The sequence below is a fragment of the Dendrobates tinctorius genome, unplaced genomic scaffold (assembly GCF_039654945.1).
Source record: "Dendrobates tinctorius isolate UK_male_01 unplaced genomic scaffold, ASM3965494v1 ptg000021l, whole genome shotgun sequence".
NCBI lineage: Eukaryota > Metazoa > Chordata > Amphibia > Anura > Dendrobatidae > Dendrobates > Dendrobates tinctorius.
Genome location: NW_027361689.1, coordinates 43,359,928 through 43,377,872, shown reverse-complemented (window position 1 = coordinate 43,377,872; position 17,945 = coordinate 43,359,928). Strand labels below are relative to the sequence as shown.

Genomic DNA, 17,945 nt, shown 5'->3' with positions numbered 1-17,945 from the left:
GACCCATTTGGCTTGTTTCTGACTCTGTGCTTGTTTATTCCTTTGATACTGCGCTACAGACTAATATCGACCCGGCTTGTTTTACTATTACGCTGCCACCTGGTGGTGGCCTCGCTGCTGTGCTGCAGGTCTGCTCTTGCTGTGTGCAGTCCTCCCTCTACTCTATCGCCATCTATTGGAGCTTGCATCTACCTGCATAGCAGCAGCGTCACATCCAGGTAACCTAGGCTCCACTTCCTTCCCCTGGGCCCACTGCCCAAAGTTGTTCTCCACGTCTGGTTTTGCAAGTTGCCTGGCGTGGCTCAATGCCCTTCCTCATCTCCCTATGCTCACACTTGTGTCAGTATTGAGACTTGTGTGTTCAGTTTGTTTGGTGTGTGCTCCATGTTTAGCTCCTATTATATTTGCCTTACTGGACCTTTGTGCCCTGCAAAACCTCCTTCAGTTGCAGTGGAATAGTGTGCTGTTGTTGGACTCTGTTCGTATTGAGCCTTCAATACTGCACTATTGCTCTGCCTCTCTTTATTGCTGCTTTTACTTTCTTGAGTCCAAATCTGTACCTGTCCTCCTATGGTCTCCAGCTGCCAAGTGCTTGTTCCACACGTACCTTTCTGTCTGCTGCACCAACACCCGGGGTCTGTGTGCCCACTAGGACATGAGGATTAGTTGATCCTCCCTACCAGGTGAGCTTAACAGGACCAATCTCCCAATTTACAAAATGTCCTTTTATTGTCAACAACCGGTTTATATCGAGGATTATTTTTAACAGATCATAATGGGACAAAAATTCAAACTTTTACATAAAACTTGTGTTTGAACTTCCGATAGAATAAATGGAGAAAGGACAAGGACATCAAGTCATAGGCTACATAGAGATGGGAGTGTGTGCTGTGTATGGGAGACATATCAGCTAGTCATCATCCACCAGCTCAGAGACAACTGGAAATTACAGATGGAGACCGCAGAAGGAAAAATTGGTGAGCAAAAGCAGTATATATTTATTTTTTGGCCATAAATAGCTTTATTCCTCATGTACACAGCCAGGACAGTTTATTCTGAAAAGTCACCTGGTGCTTTAGCCCCCTTAACTACATATATTGTACAGGGTAAGTTATATGCCGTCCCCCTAACTTTGATGCAGGTTCGCAAGCTGAGACCACACTTTTGCAAACAGAGCATGTTTGTAATAGATAGCCATCATCTACCTCTAACACCCAGCTGTTAACCTATTAAATGCTGCTGTCAATCTTTTGACAGCGGCATTTACAGCACAACAGCAATAGGGTACGCTGTTCTATGCACCCTTCGGAGCTTCAAGTCCCCTAAGGGGACTATAAAAAATACAGTAAAAAAAAAAAATGTTTTATAAAAATGTGGACAAAAATAAAGACAAAAGTTGAAATCACTCTCCTTTTCCAGCATTAAAAATTAAGAAATAAAACAAAATTAAAAAAATATCAATAGTTGGTAAAAGTCCGATCCAGCAAATTATAAAATAAATTAATCTGATCGGTAAACTGCATAACGAGAAAAAAAATCAAAACACCAGAATTGCGTTTTTACAGAACATGATAATAATAAAATATAAAAAATAAAATAAGAGGCGATCAAAACATTGTATCTACCCTAAAATGATATCAATAAAAACATAATCTCCATGAGCAAAAATCAAGCCTTCACACAGCCCCATATCCCAAAAATTGAAAACTTTATGACTATCGGAACATGACGTGAAAAGCAAATTACTATTTTTTTAATTTTCTGAGGTTTTTTTCACCGCTTAAGTGAAAAAAAAACTATACATGATTGATATTTGCGTACTGGTACAGACTTGTGGAATCATATTGCCAGGTCAGTTTTATCAATTTAGTGCACATGGTGAATTTAAAAATAAAAACAAAAATAATTGCGGTGTTGCACTTTTTTTTGCTATTTTTCAACACTTGTAGTTTTTTTTCCTGTTTTCCAGTATAAAATACATGAAGTTATTAAAATGTACAACTATGTGATATTAATATCCTATCCCAGCAAAAATTCCTTTGGCACAAATAAATTGCATTCTTTGAAGGTTGGGGGTTATGGTCAATAGGAACAAGGCCGTACTGAATGCTGAAAAAATCTCCAGTAATTGCCCCCTTATAGGCACATTACCCTTGTTTCATGTCTCTCGGCTTCGGCATTACTGCTGATAGAGGAACGTGCGGTACGGTATGAATGCCGCCACTGTGTTGATGTCAGGTGATTGATTTAATGTTTCAACTCAGTAGTTAATTATTATAAATTATGGGTAAATACTGCGGATGTGCAAATATTTGTGCGAGTCGTATTTGATACGTCACCTGTAATATTATATATCGCGCTCTGCGGCTTACAGAACGTGCAGGATTAGAATATTTGGATTAAAGGAATTGTACAGTGTGTTCAGTCAACTAACATCTGACCCCTGCGGACAAATTTTCCGGCCTGAGGTGACTGCACTGCATTCCACACTTATTTTGCATTCTTAGGCTTCATATCAAAAACAGCATTTTTGATGTCATTCCACAAATTCTCAATCGGAGTGATGTCTGCGGATTGGGCTGGCCAACTTCATAACATCAATCATGTTGGTCTTTAACCAGGATGTTGCCCGCTGGGTTGTTGTCCTGCTGAAACCCCCATTTTCAAAAGCATCTCCTCTTCAGCACAAGGGTAACATAACCTCTTCCAGTATTTTCATATACTCAAACTGTTCCTTGATGACTGGTGTGCAATAAATGGGCACATCATTTCCCATGCTGAATGTGTAGAGAAGTCATTTCAGCTCTACTTCTATCAGTATGGGTAAGGCTACTTGTACACTTGCGTTATGAGGCGCAGCGCTCGACCGCCGCTAAGCTCCGCCCCCTCCGGTCAGCTCCTATGGGCGCATGACGCTGCATGCGACCTGCATACCCTATATTTAGCGTTGGGTACGCAGGCCGTGTGCTGGTATGCTTTTGCCGGCGCATGCGCTCTTTTGGCGCTGCGCCGAAGTGCGCCAAACACAGTGTTGCATTTTGGTGCGCTCGGCGCAGCGCTAAAAGGGCGCATGCGCCGGCAAAAGCATACCAGCACACGGCCTGCGTACCCAACGCTAAATATAGGGTACACAGGTCACATGCAGCGTCATGCGCCCTGTTACGGGGCTGGCGGAACGCACCAAATAATAAAGATGAAATAATAAATAAGGTGCGCTCGCAGCACAGGGCCCACCATGCAGAGGTGACCAACTGCTGCTGAACAATGAGGGAAAGGCGTGTAGGAATAAAGCTGGACACCACTGCGTAATCACTGAGCCGGAGCTAACAGACACGTGCGCCGTTACTTCACGTAACACGTGCCTGCCAACGAACAACCGCAACCTGTTAGCGTCACAGGTCACGGGGTGTGAACCACTGGTGCAACGTGTGCAGTATCCGCCCTAACAGACGCCACTAACCAGCCTAATAACCAGGCTGGAAAGCGCTACTAAAGCGCATGGCGTAAGTAGTAGACGCTGTGAGAGCAGTAGCCAAGGAGGCCTATACTGGCCGACACCCTAGGCCCTAGCGGTGGATGTGGAGCAACACTGCGGCGCTATGCAATGTAGAGCTAACGTACTGACTCTAATCCCTCACCCTAACACATACGCAATATCCAAGGAGGGGGGAATTATAATGCGTCAGTCACCAGGCTCATTCATCCATCATCACACATACACTAAATGCATTAGCCTCAGAGTCTATCATAGCGCATGGCGGGGCAGCCATGCGAGCCTTTTATAGCCATGCCCTTCCGGGACCTTCCTGATCCTTCAGATGGACCAATCAGAACTGGAGAATGACCTGAGCATGTGACTCCCGATCCCCAATGGGAGATCGTCTCCTGAGCATGCTCAGTGGAGCGAAGGGAAGACAGACTGGAGTCTTTTGCTGCTGGACAGACTGCATTGTCATAACTGGACCAGAGGTGGCAGCAGCAACCAAACCCACAATGCTGGTGTGGGCAGAACGCCGGGATCGTGGAGTCTGCTGAGCAGGCTCCACTGTGGCCGGGGGATCGTGGAGTCTGCTGAGCAGGCTCCACTGCGGCCGGAGGAGAATGGGAGTCCGCAGATGGCAAGGCTCGGGATTCCCGCTGTGCAGCGCCCGGAACCCGACGCCTAACATTACCTCCCCTCTGAGCCTCGCTGCGCTCAAATGCAGTGATAAGGAGCGGGGCGTGGATATTCTCCACTGGCTCCCATGTCTGAGCCTCAGGACCATGACCCTTCCAGTCCACCAAATAAAATGTTTTGCCACGCAGCACCCTGCATCCCACGATGGCATTAACCTTGAACTTGTCCGAAGACAGGTCGGATGTCCCAGCAGAAGACTCAGAAAACCAGGACAAGTTGGCAGGTTTAAGGAGGGACACATGAAAGGTGTCCGAAATGGCCAAGTGGGGAGGAAGACCCAGGTGATAAACCACAGGGTTGACCTTCTCCAGGACCTTGAAGGGACCGATAAATCGCAGTGCAAATTTCGTGGAATTGGCCCGCAGCCTGATATTTCGGGCAGAGAGCCACACCAAGTCACCAGGGGCAAAAGTTGGAGCGAGGCGCCGATGCGTGTCGGCGGATGCCCTCATTCTCTCCTTAGAGGCCCGGATGGCATACTGAGTGCGATCCCAGATGTCGCGAGCCTCCACTGCCCAGTCTGCCACCCTGGCATCAGTGGAAGATACTGGAATCGGGACGGGGACGCGTGGATGCTGGCCGTAATTAAGGAGGAACAGGGTCTGACCGGTGGAATCAGCTACTGCATTGTTCAGAGCAAATTCTGCCCACGGTAGTAAGGATGCCCAGTCATCCTGCCTGGTCGAGACAAAATGTCGCAGGTATGTGACCAGAGTTTGGTTAGCTCTCTCAACCAACCTGTTCGTCTCGGGGTGATAGGCGGAGGACAAATTTAGCTCAATGCTGAGCAGACTGCAGAGCTCCCTCCAAAACCGAGACGCAAATTGGGGACCCCGGTCACTAACTATCTTGTCCGACATACCATGCAAACGAAAAACGTGCTTAATGAACAGCGTGGCGAGACCACGAGCAGAAGGCAGCCGTGCGAGTGGCACCAGATGCACCATTTTAGAAGAATGATCGGTGACCACCCAGATGATCATGATGCCACTGGATTTGGGCAGGCCGACCACAAAATCCATGTCGACCATATCCCAGGGTCTGTCTGCCACTGGCAAGGGATACAATAACCCAACCGGCCTCTGCCTAGAGGACCTGTTCTGAGCACAGGAGACGCATGCCTGAATGTATTCTCTTGTGTTCCGAGCCATGTGCGGCCACCAATACGTCCTTGCCAGGAGTTCCTTGGTCCGCCTAATACCAAAATGACCACCCACCCTGGACACGTGGGCCCACGCGAGAACCTCTGGCCGCAGGCGGGGAGGGACAAAGGTTTTGCCCGGCGGCACTGACTCAAGAGCGACCAGAGCCAAGGTCCTCAGACTCTCAGAAGGGATGATTAGCCGAGGCTCAGCCTCCTCCTCCACTGACACCACCGAGCGAGAGAGAGCATCAGCCCGGATGTTCTTCTCACCTGACAGTGCAAGGTGAAGTGGAAGCGGGAGAAGAAAAGTGACCACCTGGCTTGGCGAGAGTTCAACCGCTGGGCCGTTTGTAAATACATCAGGTTTTTATGGTCGGTGTATACCTGAAAGGGAAACCGGGCTCCCTCCAGGAGATGTCTCCACTCGGAAAAGGCCAATTTCATTGCCAGCAGCTCCCTGTCCCCGATGGAGTAGTTTCTCTCGGCAGGTGAGAAGGTCTTGGAGAAAAAGAAGCAGGGATGCTTCTGACCTTGGGCATCCTTCTGGAAAAGGACTGCCCCTGCACCAACGGAGGAGGCATCTACCTCTAGGATAAAGGGTTTATCCACATCGGGATAATGGAGGATAGGAGCGCCAGCAAAATGGGTCTTAAGAGACAAGAAGGCCGCGGAGACCTGTTAAGACCAATCCTTTGGATTGGCTCCCTTTTTGGTGAGTGCGACCAAAGGAGCCACCAGCGTGGAGAAGTGGGGAATGAACTGGCGGTAATAATTAACGAAGCCCAGAAAACGCTGCACCACTTTATGAGAGTGGGGCTCCTGCCAGTCCATTACCGCCTGTAATTTGGCAGGATCCATAGCCAACCCCTGGGCCGAGATGATGTAGCCCAGGAATGGCAAGTACTCCTGCTCAAATTGACACTTCTCCAACTTTGCGAAGAGAGAATTCGCCCGCAAATGGTCGAAGACCTTGCAGACGTCTCTCCGGTGAGAGGCCAAATCTGGAGAGAAGATGAGGATGTCATCCAGATAGACCACCACTGAAGTGGAGAGCATATCACGAAAGACATCATTTACGAAGTCCTGGAAGACAGCTGGTGCGTTACAGAGGCCGAAGGGCATGACCAGATACTCATAGTTGCCATCCCTGGTATTAAAGGCTGTCTTCCACTCGTCTCCTTCCCGTATGCGGATCAAGTTGTAAGCCCCCCGTAGATCTAGCTTAGTGAAGATCTGGGCCCCTCGCAACTTGTCAAACAACTCGGAGATCAGGGGAAGAGGGTACTTGTTTTTCACGGTTATAGCTTTGAGACCTCTGTAATCAATGCAGGGACGCAGCTCTCCACTCTTCTTGTGTAGGAAGAAGAACCCTGCTCCTGCTGGTGACACCGACTTCCTAATAAACCCTCTTGCCAGGTTCTCCCGGATATATTGTGACATGGCTTCCATTTCCGGGAGGGATAGAGGGTACACACGGCCTCGAGAGGCTCCGCGCCTGGCAAAAGGTCTAGCGGTCAGTCATAGGGGCGATGAGGCGGAAGCGTCTCTGCAGATTTTTTAGAAAAGATGTCCGTGTACTGCTGGTAGTGTCTGGGAAGCACGGAGAGATCCGCGGGCACTTCGGTAGAGGCTACTTGAACGCTGCCCCTCATGCACCTTCCCTCACAGTCCTTGTTCCAACCCAGTATTCTCCCCGAGGACCACTCTATATGAGGAAAATGGCAACGGAGCCAGGGAACTCCTAGGAGCACCTGGTCGATGCCCTCTGGCATAATGAGCAGGGACAACGTCTCGCGGTGAGATGGTGGAATTGAGAGCCCAAGAGGTGCTGTCTGGTGGGGAATCTGGGATGGTAAGGTCGAACCGTTGACCACCCTGATGGTCACGGGGTGAGGAAGTGACACCAACGGAATTGTGTGCCGTTGAGCGAAGGCAGAGGACATAAAGTTTCCTTTTGCCCCGGAGTCCACGCAGACCTCTACCTCCCAGGTGGAAGCACCGCTCTCTAACGTCCCTCGGAAGGACAGCTTGGAGGAGAAAGTTCCTATATCAAGTAGACCTCCTCCAACTACCACTGGATGTGATCGTTTTTTTGACCGCTGAGGACACCTGTTAGTCAGGTGACTAGACTGTCGACACTGGCAACAGCATGCGGAGATTCGCACCGGGCACGACTTGGGACCGGTGCGAGACACCTCCATGGGCTCAAGGGGTTTAGAGAAGGTGGGAGCCACCCTAACCCTCTGTCTGGATTGAGCACGCTGCAGCCCGCGCTCCGTAAAACGGAGATCTATGCGGGTTGAAAGGGTAATCAGCTCCTCCAGACTAACGGGAACCTCCCTGGTAGCTAGAGCATCTTTGACATGCTCCGCCAAACCTCTCCAGAACACAGGGACGAGTGACTTATCAGGCCATTCCAGCTCGGAAGCCAATGTCTGGAAGCGGACGGCATAACGGCTGACCGAGAGGGATCCCTGTGTTAGTGCTAATAACTGGAGAGAGGTGTCATGAGTGACCCGTGGCCCCAAAAAGAACTGCTTTAGGGACATTAGAAACAGAGCAGCGCTCAGAACCACAAGATCACCATACTCCCATAGTGGAGTGGCCCATTCTAACGTCCTGCCCGACAGGAGGGAGATGATAAACCCCACCTTAGCCTGCTCTGTAGGGATAGAGCACTCGTTCACAAAACCCCTACAGGTGGCGCTGTCACCCGAGAACTTGTCGGGCAACGGGAGACGGAATAATATCGGGGCAGGAATGGACGTAGAGGCACGGGAGACTGCCTCTGCTGCCGCCTGGATGGCGACTGCAGTGACGTCCGCAGCTGAGGCTGAACGCTCGAGAGCGGACAACCTGCCCTCCAGCTGCTGGACATATCGCTGCAGGCGCTGCTCGTCCGTCATTGTTAGCCAGGCCCTGGCGCTATGATAATGTTACGGGGCTGGCGGAACGCACCAAATAATAAAGATGAAATAATATAAAAAGGTGCGTTCGCAGCCCAGGGCCCACCGTGCAGAGGTGACCAACTGCTGCTGAACAATGAGGGAAAGGCGTGTAGGAGTAAAGCCGGACACCAGTGCGTAATCACTGAGCCGGAGCTAACAGACACATGCGCCGTTACTTCACGTAACACGTGCCTACCGACGAACAACCGCAACCTGTTAGCGTCACAGGTCACTGCGTATGAACCACTGCAGCAACGTGTGCAGTGTCCGCCCTGACAGACGCCACTAACCAGCCTAATAACCGGGCTGGAAAGCGCTACTAAAGTGCATGGCGTAACTAGCAGACGCTGTGATAGCAGTAGCCAAGGAGGCCTATACTGGCCGACGCCCTAGCGGTAGATGTGGAGCAACACTGCGGCACTATGAAGTGTAGAGCTAACGTACTGACTCTAATCCCTCACCCTAACAAATATGTAATATCCAAGGAGAGGGGAATTATTATGCGTCAGTCACCAGGCTTATTCATCCATCATCACACATACACTAAATGCATTAGCCTCAGAGTCTATCACAGCACATGGCGGGGTGGCTATGCGAGCCTTTTATAGCCATGCCCTTCCGGGACCTTCCTGATCCTTCAGATGGACCAATCAGAACTGGAGAAGGACCTGAGCATGTGACTCCAGATCCCCAATGGGAGATCGTCTCCTGAGCATGCTCAGTGGAGCGAAGGGAAGACTTAGACTCTGGAGTCTTTTGCTGCTGGACAGTCTGCATTGCCATAACTGGACCAGAGGTGGCAGCAGCAACCGAACCCATGATGCTGGTGTGGGCAGAACGCCGGGATCGTGCAGTCTGCTGCGCAGGCTCCACTGTGGCCAGAGGAGAATGGGAGACTGCAGATGGCAAGGCTCAGGATTCTCGCTGTGCAGCGCCTGGAACACGACGACTAACATGCCCATAGGAGGGGGTGTGGCAGGGGCGGAGCTTAGCAGCGGCTAAGCGCTGCGCCTCATATCGCAAGTGTGCAAGTAGCCTAATAGATTCCAAATCTAATAATGGTGTAAAGTTGCTATGTTACAACAGCAAAATTATTGGGTGATTTAGTGCCAGAGTCACCCAGGCTCCATAGAATTGCACGGCTCCTTCTCCCTCCCAGCCTTCTTACTCCCTGTTAGCAGGATTCCCAGAGACATCTCCACATCAGGTTTTATACTAAGCTTACTTTTGCTATCCAGACTCATAGAAAGACATGTTTATCTCAGCCATGATTAGCGTGATTGTTGGCATACATTCCAATACTGGTGGCATAGCGGCGCCCGCTGACAGTAACACCATCAGATTCTAACTCTGTCCATTTAGCTTTTACAAACATGAAACCTTAGACGGGAGGTCACATTTCTCTTGATATTAATGTAACGCGGTAAATAAATATCTTTGATCTATACAAAGCACTAAGCCTTGTGGATGATTAAAGACTGTGCATCGGAGTATTGGAATTTGTATAGACAGTTACTAACTTTTCTCATGGATCACAGAAATATTCTTCACACCATCACAGTTCATTATTGATGATAGCATAGCTCTCAACTTTGAAAGATATGAAATAGTAACACATAGTGATGATCCCCCCTGCACATTTCTGCCACATGAATCATGAATCCACAGTCCCTCTCTTCCCAGTATGTCCCAAAACACAGTATGACATGCCATAGTACAATCCCCATCACACAGTATGATGCCCCATGGTACAATCCCCAACATACAGTATGATGCCCCATAATATATTCCCACCACCGTATAATGCCCCATAGTAAAATTCCCACCACCCAGTATGATGCCCCATAATACATTCCACACCACCAAGTAAGATGCCCCATAATACATTCCACACCACCAAGTAAGATGCCCCATAATACATTCCCCACCACACAGTATGATGCCCCATAATACATTCCCCACCACACAGTATGATGCCCCATAGTACATTGCCCACCACACAATGATGCCCCATAATACATTCCACACCACCCAGTAAGATGCCCCATAATACATTCCCACCACACAGTATGATGCCCCATAATACATTCCCCACCACACAGTATGATGCCCCATAATACATTCCCCACCACACAGTGATGCCCCATAATACATTCCACACCACCCAGTAAGATGCCCCATAATACATTCCCACCACACAGTATGATGCCCCATAATACATTCCCCACCACACAGTATGATGCCCCATAGCACATTCCCCACCACACAGTGATGCCCCATAATACATTCCACACCATCCAGTATGATGCCCCATAATACATTCCCCACCACACAGTATGATGGCCCATAATACATTCCCCACCACACAGTGATGCCCCATAATACATTCCACACCACCCAGTAAGATGCCCCATAATACATTCCCACCACACAGTATGATGCCCCATAATACATTCCCCACCACACAGTATGATGCCCCATAGCACATTCCCCACCACACAGTGATGCCCCATAATACATTCCACACCATCCAGTATGATGCCCCATAATACATTCCCCACCACACAGTATGATGGCCCATAATACATTCCCCACCACACAGTATGATGACCCATAATACATTCCCCACCACACAGTATGATGCCCCATAATACATTTCCCACCACAGTATGATGCCCTATAGAACATTCACCATAACACTGTCACGACACAGCTGTCGGGTGACCTAGGACCAGGGGCTCCTTCCCAGTCCCTAACACTAGGGAGCACCCTAGCTCTCCCTGCTCCCCGGATTACTTCAGATGGCAAGGATGCCGGGGTCTCCGCCCTTGCCTTATCTCCTAAAGGGGGTTTTACACATAGCGATATCGCTAGCAATATCGCTATAACGTCACCGATTTTGTGACGTTATAGCGATATTGCTAGCGATATCGCTATGTGTGATACTTACCTCCGACCGGCTCCCCCGCTGTCTGTCGCTGATCGCACGAGATCGGCCGGCTCCATTTCTCGTCGGGCACTTCCTGCTGGGCTTCCTGTGGCACCGACGAGCGACGTGTGGAGGCGGGCGGGAGGACGTCAGGATCGCCGCGTCTGAAAGGTAAGTATCACCCGCTGTATCGCTGCTGCATCACTGTGAGATCTGACTGTGTGGCAGCTCACTAGCTATCATTTAGCGATGTACCAGCGATCCTGACCGGGTTGCATCATGGTCGGGATCGCTGGTGCATCGCTAAATGTAAAAGGGCCTTAAGTTAGCCCTCTGTCTGTTCTCCTCCCCCACCAAGGGAAGAAGAGGGCGCTACTGTGCACTGTAGTACACCAACCCGACATGGCAACACAGACAAGGGTTAACAGAAAACTCCAGGCATACAAAATATTCACTCACATATAACAGAGGAATACATCGGGGTGTGAAGGTATGAAAAAATGTTTCAGCTCACCCCTTAGCGTCTTCCGGATTTTTTTTGTGTGTGTTTTTTTTTTTTCCCCTCTTTCTCTCTCTTTTTAACTTGTCTTCAACCTGGAGGTTGGGTGTGGATAATTGGATACATCAATTAAATATGCTAATGAGGGCATTGCCTACCACCTCCTCACGCCTGTCTGGAGACTTTTAAAATGTTACATTTTGTCAGAATTTGTAATCCATGATTAAGACTCTTTTGAGTTGAAACACGTTGGATTTTTTACCATCCACTGGGGTATCCACCACCTGTAACATGTTCTTTTAACGAAAAGAAATAAAGGAATATTTTTTATAACTACCTTCCTGCCTGAGATCGCTGGAGATTACTGTGTGTTTGCGGTGTGAAGGTAGGGGAATAAACAAAAACAGAGAAGGATAAGAAATTACCACGCATACAAACCAAGGAAGAGTTACTAATAACTCCTTCAACTCTCCTTCTCATATGTACTCATCTCCTACTGATAGCAATGCAGCAAATGCTAGCTCTGATGAGGATTAGTAACAGAGCCCAGATTAGAAAGGGAAAAGGAGTGGCTAACCGAGCACAGCTGAACACAGGGATTTCCAACATGGCCGATTAACCCCTGTTCTGCTAGAAGAAATAAACCCAATTAAAATGAAGAAGTGCTTCTCAGTGCCAGAGTAGGAGCAATCAGACGGTGTGGTCTTCTGGCTCCACACTGTCACACTAACCCCGTGTCAGTACCCCCTATTCTACAAGGGACCTCCGGAACATCAGGACTGGGCTCATCAGGGTGCACCATGTGAAAAGCCTGGACCAGCCAGGCCGTATGAATATCAGATGCTGGTACCCACATCCTCTCCTCAGGACCGTTCCCTCTCCAATGTATCAGATACTGAAGCGACCAACAAACAAGACGAGAGTCCAAAATTTTCGCAATCTGAAACTCTAAATTACCATCGACAATGACAGGAGATGGTGGTAGAGGTGATAGTACAGAAGATGCAATGTATTTTTTTGAGGAGAGAATGAAGAAATACATTATGGATCCTAAAGGTAAGCGGTAAGGCAAGGCTAAATGCTATGGGATTGACAATGGCTATGATCTTATAAGGACCAATAAACCTGGGACCCAGTTTCCAAGATGGAACCTTCAGCTTAATGTTCCTAGAAGACAATCACACCAAGTCACCAACACACAGGTCTGGAAACACCAAATGTCAGCCACAGTCTTGTATTTTGATCCCATCTTCCTCAAATTATTAGTAACCCCCTGCCATGTGGTAGAAATGGAAGATGAAAATGTCCCTTCTCCGGTAATCCAGAAGGGCGATTACCATTAAAAGAACTAAACTGAGGATGGAACCCATATGCTCCGAAAAATAGGGACTTACCGGTCGATTCCTAATAATGATTATTTACCATGAATTTGGCTCACGGTAAATAGGTACCCAGTCCTCCTGATTTTCAGAAACGAAACACCTGAGGTATGTCTCTAGATTATGGTTAACCCATTCAGTCTGTCCATTAGACTGTGGGTGAATAGCAGAAGAAAATGACAAATGGATCCCCAGACGGGTGCAAAATGCCCTCCAAAATTTGTAGGATTTGGTGTTCGGTAAAGCTGTCAAAGCGATAAAATGAGACATTTTACTGAATCTATCCACCACTAGAATTACAGTATTCTCCGCCGACACGGGTAGATCATGATAAAATCGACTGACAAATGAGTCCAAGGTCTGCTGGGAATCACTAAAGAATGGGGAGAGCCCCCAATGGACGAGTATAAGACGTTGCACTGCAGGCGGCTACATACTCCCGGACATCCTTATGAGCACCTGGCCACCAAAAACGCTGAGTAAGCAGATCAACGGTGGTTTTATTACCAGGATGCCCAGCCAACAATGAATCGTGATGTTTGCTAAGTTGGAGATTTACTGGAACAAACAGATTACCAAATGGACAGGAAGCAGGGGTGTGCGCCTGAGCGTCAACAACCTCTCTTTCCAGATTGGAGCAAATAGACGCCATATCCACCCTTTTTTGAAGAATAGGTACCTGTTCACACTTATTTCCTCCCCCCAGGAAAGCAACGGGATAAGGCGTCTGCCTTAATATTTTTGTTCCCCGGCCTATAAGTGACAAAAAAGTTAAAGCTGGTAAAGAGCAATGCCCATCTTGCCTTAAACGTTTCGCTGAGTCCAAGTATACCAGATTCTTATGATCCGTGATTACCACTACTGGCTGAACCGCTCCCTTCAAAAAATGACGTCACTCCTCAGAACCCCAAAAGCTAAGAGTTCCCTGTTACCAATTTCATAATTTTTCTCAGCCAGTGACAGTTTTTTAGAAAAATAGGCACATGGTTGCCACTTACCAGGAGATGTACCCTGCGACAATACAGCCCCCACTCCCACCCGAGATGCTTCCACCTCAACGATAATAGACTGATAGATGTCAGGCTGCATGAGAATCGGCGCAAAAGAAAAGCACCTTTTCTATATATCAAATGCCTCCCTGGCAGGACTGACACACCTGGAGAAGTCCGTCTCCTTTCTGGTCTTAAGATGTTGTAAGAGGTTTGGCTACTACCGAAAAGTTTTTTATGAACTTACGGTAGTAGTTGGCAAAACCTAAAAATCTTTGTAACGCCTTCAAATCCTCAGGACGATCCCAAACCAATACCGCCCAGACTTTTGCCGGATCCATGTGGAAGACAACACAAATTCAAGGAAAGGGACCTTGTCAAGTCCCATGATTTTGAATCATCAGACAGTACTGCATTCTACCATATTGTTGTTTCCATTGCTGTATATAGATCTGTTCCTTTTAGAGGTTTTCTCCTCCCCCTTGCATGTGACTCTCATTTCTGTAACCCCTCCCTTCTTCTCCATTTTTGAGTCTTCTCCATCTTGGAGACACACGTTTACACAGCTCTGTACAAGGAAAATCTCTTTTTACCTACTGTAACGTGCATTATGCAAGGATTCAGCCAAGAATAAACCTTCTACTGGACTCTTCAAACGTGCTCTTTTCAGTCGAGTTTAAGCTATCTGCGGACATCACTAAACGTGAGTAACGGTCAACAGACTCTATGGGTTGGCAGTCTGAGCACCCACACACTTACAGTTTGGCCATGAGGCAGAGTAGACCTCCTCGACCGAGAACATACACTTATATACATATAATTTATTGTCTCAGAGTATATGTAAGACCTGCCTGACATGTATATGGCGTGACTCAAAGTCAGGTGAATAAATTAGTATGCCATCCACAGAGATAACCATGACTTTGCCTACCTGGTGACTAAAGATGTCATTTACAGTGTTGACCCAAAAGGCATCACCAGATTCTCATAGTGTCCCTCAGGCGTATTGAACACTGTTTTCCAGTCATCCCCCTCTTTAATGCGGATGAGATTATACGCCCCCCTGAGGTCCATCTTAGAGAACCATTTTGCCCCTACAATCTGTTTAAAGAGGTCTGGAATGAAAGGGAGCAAATATGGATCACAGTGATCGAATTGAGTTCCCGTAAATCCAGGCAAGGGCGTAACCCCCCATCTTTTTTCTTTACAAAAAAGAAACCCACGGCAATGGGGGATGAGAACGGTCTAATATGACCCTTAGCCAGGCTTTCCATTATGTAGTCCTTCATGGCCTGTCTCTCTGGACCAGAGTTATGATAGAGTATGCTCTTGGGCAGCTAGGAATCAGGAACAAGATTAATGGCGCAATAATAAGGATGATGGGGAGAAAGTTCTTGGTACCCCTGCTCCCAGAACACTTCCCCAAAATCCGATAGGTAACTAGGCACGGACTGGGTATCCACCCTAGCAAACCAGGTACACAAGCAGTGTGCTTGACAATACCCAGTTAATTTTACTACTTCCTGAGTCTGCCAATCTACTATAGGAATCTGCAGAGCGAGCCAAGGAAGTCCCAGTACCACAGGTGAGGGCAGACCCTCTAGCACAGAGGTCCCCAACCTTTCTGACCTTGAGAGCCGCATCCAGCTATGAAAGAGGGTTGTGAGCCACAACTAGCTCCTTCCCCACTCACAGTAGTGACACCCAGAGCGCCTATTACCGGTATAATGGCAACCAAAGCTTTTCAACTGAAATCACACAAAGCTCCACGGTTTCCTATCTCACCCCCATTCAGATCAGCTCTTCTGTACAGGGCTACACACAAAAGTCATCATTTAGAGATCTGCTCTTAATAGTTATTTACACCTGGTGCTACTGCATCAAGCTGGCAGGCAGCCGCAAGCCACACATCATGGGCCCACGAGCCACATGTGACTCCCAAGCTACAGGTTGGGAACCCCTGCTCTAGCACATAATAGTCTAGCACCTCAGCGTGCATAGCCCCACCTGAAGTCGCAAGTCTCGGACGACTTGAGTAAAGTGCCCCTGTCTCAAGGGGGCGGAGTCAATGGCAATTTTGGGTATGTGGGATGAGGCCTTGGACCTGGATGAACCTTGTGTTGATCAAATTAAACCCCGCCCCACTATCCAGAAATGCAGACACGTCCACATTAATTTCAGCCACATGGATTACGGTTGGTAGGAAAAACTACGTCCTACCCACAAAGGTGATAAGTACACCCGGGATGCTAACCTCCCTGCAACCTGGGCCATCAAGTCTTTCCAGCAATTATTTACTAAGAGGTCAGGAAGGACACGTGCCCACGAAATGGCCCTTTTTACCACAAATGAAATACACTTCCCTCTTACGCTGGAAAAAAGACAATTTTCCAAGTTGAGACGCCGCACCCACCAGCATGGGATCCACAGTAGGCTCAGTACTGACCTCTCTTGACCCCGGACCTCCCGCACCCAGAGGTGACTCCCTATGGACATGGTTGCCTCAAGGGAGTCAGGAGTCTCTTAAAGCGCTAAGGCATCCTTCACCCTTACTGTAAGCCCCTCACAGAACAGACTACTGAGTGTTTGGTCATTCCACTTGGTATCCATGGCCCACCTCCGGAATTCAGCAATATTCCTCCGCTGGCTGGTCATCTTGCTGAAGTTAGTGGAGTGTGGACTCAGCTAAGGAGATGCGATCGAGTTCATCATATACAGTGTGTCCGTACAGTCATTGTGCACTTTTGACCAGTCACTAGAAAGCAACAAAAAACAATTTAAATGTGAAATCTGCTCCAAATAAAAGAAAAATTCTCCCAGTTTCATACCTAATCAGTGCAGTTCGATGTGGGCTCCATTTATGTGGGCTTCATTTGTTGCCCTACACACATCCAAATGATAGTGAAGTTCTTGCCACATACGGGTAAGGACCAGGGGTGGACTCTGACAGCTTGGGCCCCCTGTGCAAGAAATGTGTCTGGGCCCCCTTTCTTTTATGGCGACAAAGCTACATATATATAGCCACACACACATACATGTGTGTATATATATATATATATATATATATATATATATATATATATATTACATAGTCTCCTTTATTATGTACTGTATATTGCTATCCCTTTTACTGTGCCCTATCTTGTTATGTACAGTACCGTCCCTTACATATTGGATTATATAGCGCCCTGTTTTTGATTACATACCGCCCTGTCTTGTTAGCTGTATAATGCAATGATGGCTGATGGAGCATGGGAAAGCTTCCTTTCTAATGGAGGAGCTGATGGACTTGTAGTCTGGTCACTGGCTCCTCGATCAGCAGTCATTTTATATCTAAAATGAGAGGGGACTATGTAATAAAAGAGGGTGCTGTGAATAACAAAATTAACAAGAATGCACTATGTAAGAGACATAACAGCAGAGGAAGCTATATAATAAGGGACGGCACTATATATAACTAGAGAGGATGGTACATAATAAGGGAAGGTGTTATACATAATAAAAGAGGAAACTATGTAACTAAGGATGGTGTTATACAGAATTAGTGACTACACTATATGCTAAGGGACTGTGTTATACATAAAAAGTTTGTTTACTATATGCTAAGGGACTGTGTTATACATAAGTACGTACACTATATACTAAGGGACTGTGCTAGATATAGTAAGTGAGTACACTATATACTAAGAGACTGCGTTAGACATAATAAGTGAGTACACTATATCCTAAGGGACTGTGTTAGACACAATAAGCGATAATGTCTTCCTCCACCTTCCCCTGTTCCTAAGGCCATTATAAGTCCCCCTTCCTCCCATTCCAATCCCCCACACCCCTCTTTGTCCTACTCCCCCCGAATTCCATTATTGTCCTCTCCCCCACC

The 17,945-nt window shown here is 47.7% G+C and overlaps 1 protein-coding gene across 6 annotated transcripts in view; it reads right to left on the bottom strand.

Annotated features, from left to right (window-relative positions):
* Positions 1-17,945, bottom strand: part of LOC141083856 (intersectin-2-like) — an 80,037-nt gene that overhangs the window by 30,499 nt on the left and 31,593 nt on the right. For 3 of the 6 annotated variants that reach the window (XR_012230841.1, XR_012230842.1, XR_012230844.1), the window contains one exon: positions 16,683-16,820. The exons of the other annotated variants lie outside the window; for them this stretch is intronic. The gene's annotated coding sequence lies outside the window, so the exon portion shown is untranslated. The remainder of the gene's footprint in view (positions 1-16,682; positions 16,821-17,945) is intronic. 6 annotated transcript variants of the gene reach the window in all.